This window comes from Symphalangus syndactylus, chromosome 10, assembly GCF_028878055.3.
Source record: "Symphalangus syndactylus isolate Jambi chromosome 10, NHGRI_mSymSyn1-v2.1_pri, whole genome shotgun sequence".
Lineage (NCBI taxonomy): Eukaryota > Metazoa > Chordata > Mammalia > Primates > Hylobatidae > Symphalangus > Symphalangus syndactylus.
Window position 1 is genome coordinate 17,129,578 of NC_072432.2, and position 7,187 is coordinate 17,136,764.

Below are 7,187 nucleotides of genomic sequence, written 5' to 3' on the forward strand. Positions count from 1 at the left end.
ACTCCCAGGCCACTACGCTCTCTGCCTTCACCTTTCTCTCTCTACCCCATCCTTCTGTCCTTGCTAATTTCTCTCCTCCCTGTATCTTAGGACTGTCCCCAGAGCCTAATGCTTGAGAGTCCTTTTATGCCTAGAACACCATCCACACACAGGTCACTCCCCAAAGAACATCTCCAGCCAGGCAGCCTCTACCCAGGGCTCAGTTACCACTCCAGCCTGTCCATGTGGATGGTCAACTTGACATCACAAGGTGACCACGGCCAAGACCAGACTCCTCATCCTCCCACCAATGACACCTGCTGTACTCCCAGCCTTACTTTTCTCAGTGAATGTACCCTTCATCCTTCTGGTTGTTCAGGTCCAAAACCTCGGCCTTGAACTTGACTCCTCTCCCCCACACCCTGCCTCTAATGCATCAGCAAATTCTGTGTGTGCTGCCTACAAAACACAGCTGCACCCTTACCACGCCCACCACCTCCATCACCTCCAGCTTCTTGCCAACATCCTGTTCCAAGCCTCCATAATCTCTCACTTGGATAGTTACAATAGCCTCTTTTTTTTTTGAGTCTCACTCTGTCTCCTAGGCTGGAGTGCAGTGGCTCCATCTGCAACCTCTGCCTCCTGGGTTCAAGCAATTCTCCTGCCTCAGCCTCTTGAGTAGCTGGGATTACAGGCACCTGTCACCACGCCCGGCTCATTTTTTTTTGTATTTTTAGTAGAGTCAGGGTTTTGCCATGTTGGCAAGCCGGTCTCAAACTCCTGACCTCAAGTGATCCACTCACCTTGGCCTCCCAAAGTGTTATGATTACAGGTGTGAGTCACTGTACCCAGTCCTCTTTTTTTAATTTAATTTTTTATTGCAGTAAAATAAATAACATAAAATTTACAATTTTAGCCCTTTTGAAATATACAGTTCAGTGGCATTAAGTGCATTCACAATGTTGGGCAAACATCACTCCTATTTCCAGAACTTTCTTATCTTTTCAAACAGAAACTCTGTACCCATTAAACATTAACCTCCCATTCTCCCCTCCCCATGCCCTGGTAACAACGCTTCTGCTTTCTGTCTCCATGGATTGGCCTGTTCTGGGTACATATCTCATGTAAATGGAATCGTGCAATAGTTGCCCTTTTGCGTCTGGCCAATTTCCCTTAGCGAAATGTACAACAGCCTCTTGACTGGTCTCCCTGCTTCCTTCCACCTTTTCCCTCTTAAGTTCATTTTCAACAAAACTGCCAGAGCGATCCTTTGAAAATGCAGGTCAGAACTTCTCACTGCTCTGCCCACATCTGCCAGTGGCTTCTCAGCTCCCTTAGAGTAAAATGCAGTCTACAGTATCACAAACTCATCTTCTGCTCTGCTGCCCCTGCTCCCTCCTTTTATCCGCAGTGGCCTCCTTGCGTCACTCAAACACACAGGATGCATGCTCACCTCAGGGCCTTTGCACGGGCAGCGCCCTCTGCCTGAGACTCCCTGTCTTCCTCTAGATGGCGACATGACTTAATCTCACCTGCTAGCCTCTGCTCAGTTGGCACCTGGGTGACACCTGCCCCCACCCCACTCCTTATCTCCTTTTCCCACTTAATTTTTTTCTAAGCACTCATCATTTGGAAAATATATAACATGCTACGTCATGTACTTGTTTTGTTTATTGAGGATCTCCTCTTAAATTCTAGTAAGTCCTCCATAAAGACAGGGATTTTGCCTGACATACTCACTGCTGTATCCCAGAGCCCAGAACTGTGCCTGGCACACAGTAGGCACACAATAAGTATTTGGTAGCTGAGTTACTGAATGTATGGGAAGCTGTTGGTATGAACCTAGGATGAACGGTTCTCTAGCCCTAGCTACACAGTGCCATCACCTAGAAAATTGTTATGTAGAGATGGAGTCTGGATATGTTACCCAGGTTGGTCTTCAACTCCTGGACTCAATTGATCCCCCCATCTCAGCCTCCCAAAATGCTGGGATTATAGGCATGAGCCTTCATGCCCAGTCAAGGGAATTTTTTTTTAACTGACTTCAGGCCAGGCATGGTGGCTCATGCCTGTAATCTCAACATTTTGGAATGCCAAGGCAGGAAGATTGCTTGAGCCAGGGAGGTCAAGGCTTCAGTGAGCTGTGATCATACCACTGCACTGCAGCCTGTGACAGAGTGTGACCCTGTCTCGAAACAAAACAAAACAAAACCTTGACCTTTAGGACAACAAAATAGAATATCTAGTGGTGAGGTCTGAACATCAGTATCTTTTTCTTTACATTTCCTAGGTTATTTTAATGTGCAGCTTGCATTGAAAATCAGGGTTTTACCCAAACACATCCCTAATGACAAATATTAATTCTCAGAAGTAATACATGTAAACCCACAATGAGGAAGTGACATTCTCCTAACGGCCCCCATAATTTGCAGTATTGCCTTTCACAGTGGAGCAGGCCACACATTCTATTTCCTCCCCACTCCATGTCAATCAAGCTCCTGTACCTGCTACAAATCAAGAACAGCCTAGTGACTACTGGATTAGATGCAGCCAGACTAGGATATTCTGCTAAAATGTAGAAGTACTTCTTTGTAAGGGTCAGAGTAACTTGAGAGTCAGTGGTCTTCTCTCCAGGCCTCTGTCCAGAAGTGGCATTGAGCAGGGAAGTAGTCTTGTTCTTCTAGTTCCTTAATTTAATTTTTAAAACAACTGTACAAGGTAGCCAATCATCTCAATTTGCTGATGGGAAAAAAAGGCTCAGCAAGATAAACTCACCAGGGTCATACGCGAATAAATGTCAGGATCGGAGACGCTAACTCAGACTGTTGGACTCCAGAGCTCGTTATATTTTAACCACCATGCCCTGGGCCTCTGGGGCACGGGGCAGCAGATGATATGGGGTTGGGTTCCCGGGAGCCCACGCTGAAACTGGAGGGACCACACGGGCTAATCACTCACCTTCTAGAAGTCTTTTGTTTGCAGACAAGTTCGAGCTCTAACCCAGAGAGATCAGACAGGAAGAGGATCAAAAGCAAGAGGCGTGCCTGGGCGCGGTGGCTCACACCTGTAATCGCAGCCCTTTGGGAGGCTGAGGTGGACAGATCACCTGAAGTCAGGAGTTCAAGACCAGCCTGGGCAACATGGCGAGCCCCTGCGTCTACTAACAATACAAATATTAGCCGGGCCTGATGGTGGTGCCTGTAACCCCAGCTACTCGGGAGGCTGAGGCAGGAGATTCACTTGAACCCAGGAGGTGGAGGCTGCAGTGAGCCAAGATTGTGCCACTGAACTCCAGCCTGGGTGACAGAGTGAGACTCTGTCTCAAAAAATAAAAAATAAAAAAAAGCAAAAGGCTGTTATGGATTGAACTATGTCTCCCCAAAATTCATACGTTAGAGTCCTAAACCCCAGTACATCAGAATGTGGCTGTATTTGAAGCCAGGGCCTTTACAGAGGGGAGAAAGTTAAAATGGGGCAGTTAGGGTGGGCCCTAATCCAGTCTGACTGGTGTCCTTGTAAGAAGAGAAGATTTGGACACACAGAGACACCAGGGGCACACACAGAGGAAAGAGCACGTGAGGACGCAGGGAGAAGGTGACTATCTTCTTCCATTTATTAAACTCACAGGCCACAAGATGAAATAACATGTTATGAAGAAAACAGGGAGTGTTGGCATCAGATCTTATCTCCGCATGTATTTTCTGGGACAACACCGACTGGGTCACTAAATATTTTGGAAGAGATATAGGGAGAGGCAATGGCTGATGACCGAATGTGAGGATGGTGCAAAGGTTATCTGTCCCCAGAGGAGCTTTGCACACAGGCACAGGTGGCCTAAGGATGATCCTTGTGCAGTGCCATTCATGGTAGCAGAGTTTGGAGTAACTTATGTGTCCGTCAGTAGGGGAATGGGTAAGTAAAATATAGTATGGGCACGCAATGGAATACTATGTAGGTGACAAAAGGAATGAACTAGAATGATCTATAGCAACATGTTTGAAGGCAAAAACCTAACAGCAGCCAGGCAGCTTATGCCTATAATCCCAGCCCTTTGGTAGGGAATGTGGGTGGATGACATGAGGTCAGGAGTTCAGGACCAGCCTGGCCAGTATGGTGAAACTCCGTCTCTACTAAAAACACAAAAATTAGCCGGGCGTGGTGGCACGTGCCTGTAATCCCAGCTACTCGGGAGGCTGAGGCAGCAGAATCACTTTAACCCGGGAGGCGGAGGTTGCACTGAACTGAGATAGTGCCACTGCACTCCAGCCTGGGTGACAAAGCGAGACTCCGTCTCAAACAAACACCTAGTAGCAATGAATATAAAACTAAAATAAAATTTGTTATAGCATAATGCTTTTTTTTTTTTTTTTTTTTGAGACAAGGTCTTGCTCTCTTGCCCAAGCCAGAGTACAGTGGCACAATCACGGCTCACTGCAGTCTCAACCTCCTGGGCGCAAGTGATCCTCCCACCTCAGCCTCTCAAGTAGCTGGGACCACAGGCGCATGCTATCACGTCCAGCTAGCACAATATCTTCTAAAAAATCTTTTGAAAGCATTCACAGAACAACAAACACTAAATATTTACATACGTCAGAGGACAAGTATGGACATGGATTCAAAGCACAATGGGTGATTTTGAGAAGAAAAGGAATGGAATTGGGGATGAGGCATAAGGGGGAAATGAAACATAATAAAACTATAGCTAATGATAAAGGCTAACACAGACAGTTAACTCTGTGCTGGGCACTTCTCTGGGTTGCGTTCATCAAAAAGTCATGTGATTTTCACTGTGAGGTAGGTAGTATTATTTCCCTGTTTTACAAAGAAGAGAACTAAGGCATAGAGAAGTTGAGTGACTTACAAAAGGCAGCACAGCTAGGAGTTGAGGGTGCTGAACTCTCAGAGCCAGGCAGTCTGGTTCCAGACCCTGCCTGCCCTGGGAAGCATTACACCATCCTGGGGAGAAAAAAAAAAACAAAACATTGATTCAGCAACATACCCATTTTCTACATCTGGAGACGGAGTGGGCAGATTTCTTTAAAGCAAGAAGGTAGACATCAGGGTAATGCAACTCGAATCTAGGTTTCCACAGCATGCCTGACAGATCTCACTTGCCCACACGGTGACTGCGGAATTCAAAGGCAAGTCTGTCTCTTCATCCTCAGAACAGTCAGACAGCCTCCGATCCCTTTAGGATCGAGTCTCTCCTTGTTTCTCCTTGGCGCGTTTAGGTTGCAGAAGTGCATTAAACCTGAGTTTGCCATCTGATGGAAGTGGAGGATAATAATAGTAATGTCTATCCCCCACCCTTTCCTTGTTTTTAAGATAGAGGCCCGCTCTGTCACTCAGGCTGGAGTGCAGTGGCGCGATCTTGGCTCACTGCAACCTCCACCTCCTGGGTTCAAGCGATTCTCCTGCCTCAGCCTCCCGAGTAGCTGGGATTACAAGGGCACGCCACCACGCCTGGCTAATTTTTGTATTTTTAGTAGAGATTGTATTTTCACCATGTTGGCCAGGCTAGTCTCCAACTCCTGACCTCAAGTGATTTGCCCGCCTTGGCCTCCCAAAGTGCTGGGATTATAGGCTTGAGCCACTGCTTACCCTATTCCCTCTTAGTACCTGGCACTATGTCACACACCTTTGACAAACGTGATTTCATTCAGTCCTTATGGCAGCCCTCTGAGGCAGACACGGAAGTCCCCTATTGCAAAGGCAAAAATGCTCAGCCCTGCAGAGGCCAAGCGATCCATCCAAAGTTAATCAGCCATGAAATGGCAGAGCCAGGCCTCAGACTCCAAAACCTGTCCTGTCCCGCTGCCTGCCTGCCACCCACCGAGCCAGTGACCGACAAGCAGGCTGGCCAGGAAGGTCCCCTGGAGGCCTGCAGATGCCACCAGGATCCCTGCAGGGAAATCTGCGCAGGGACTAAGGAAAAGCTAGGCACAAGAGGACGTCTTTTCTTTGCAGCACGAGAGTGTAAGCACAACATTCATGTTATAGGCCCTTCCACAGGCCATGCGTTGATTCGCAGCATCAAATGGGGGGTTTGGGGAGAACTGCCTTAGAGCAGTTAGGACGGGCTGTTCCATCACACTTATCCCAGGGTGCTTTTAAAAATCAGAGTCCTGGCCTCCACCCCAGACCTATTAAATCAGAATCTGTGGGAGGGCCACTGGTACCTCTAGTTTTTGTTTTGTTTTGTTTTTCTGAGACGGGGTTCTGCTGTTGCCCAGGCTGGAGTGTAGTGGCATCATCTTGGCTCACTGCAGCCTCAGCCTCCACCTCCCGGCTTCAAGCGATTCTCTTGCCTCAGTCTCCCAAGTAGCTGGGACTACAGGCGCGTGCCACCACACCCGGCTAATTTTTGTACTTTCGGTAGAGACAGGGTTTCACCATGTTGCCCAGGCTGGTCTCGAACTCCTGGCCTCAAGTGATCTGCCCGCTTCAGCCTCCCAAAGTGTTGGGATTACAGGCGTGAGCCACTGCACCGGGCCTTGTTTGGTTTTTGAGACATGGTCTCTCTCTGTTGCCCAGGCTGGAGTTCAGTGGTGCCATCTCGGCTCACTGCAGCCTCAACCTCCTGGGCTCAAGCGATCCTCCCATCCCTCAGCCTCTCAAGTGGCTGGGACCATGGCTGTGCACCACAACACCTGGCTGATTTTTGTATTTTTTGTAGAGATGGGGTCTCGCTATGTTGCCCAGGCTGAACTCAAACTCTTGGGCTCAAGTGATTTCCCCACCTTGGTCTCCAAAGTGCTGGGATTAGAGGCATAAGCCACTGCAGCCAGCCTTGTATCTCTGTTTTTGACAAGCCCCCATGTAAGCCATTGGGACACTGAAGTTTTAAGGTTTTTTTTCTTTTTTTCTTTTTAAGACGTAGTCTCACCCTGCCGCCCAGCCTGGAGTGCAGTGGTACGATCTCGGCTCACTGCAACCTCCACTTCCTGGGTTCAAGCAGTTCTCTGCCTCATCCTCCTGAGTAGCTGGGATTACATGCACACGCCACCACACCCGGCTAATTTTTTTTTTTTAGTAGAGACGGAGTTTCACCATCTTGGCCAAGCGGTCTTGAACTCCTGACCTCATCATCCACCTGCCTCAGCCTCCCAAAGTGCTGGGATTACAGGCGTGAGCCACCACACACGGCCAAAGTTGTAAGTCTTACTGGCTGTTATGGATTGAATTGTGTCTTCTCCTCCCCCTAAATC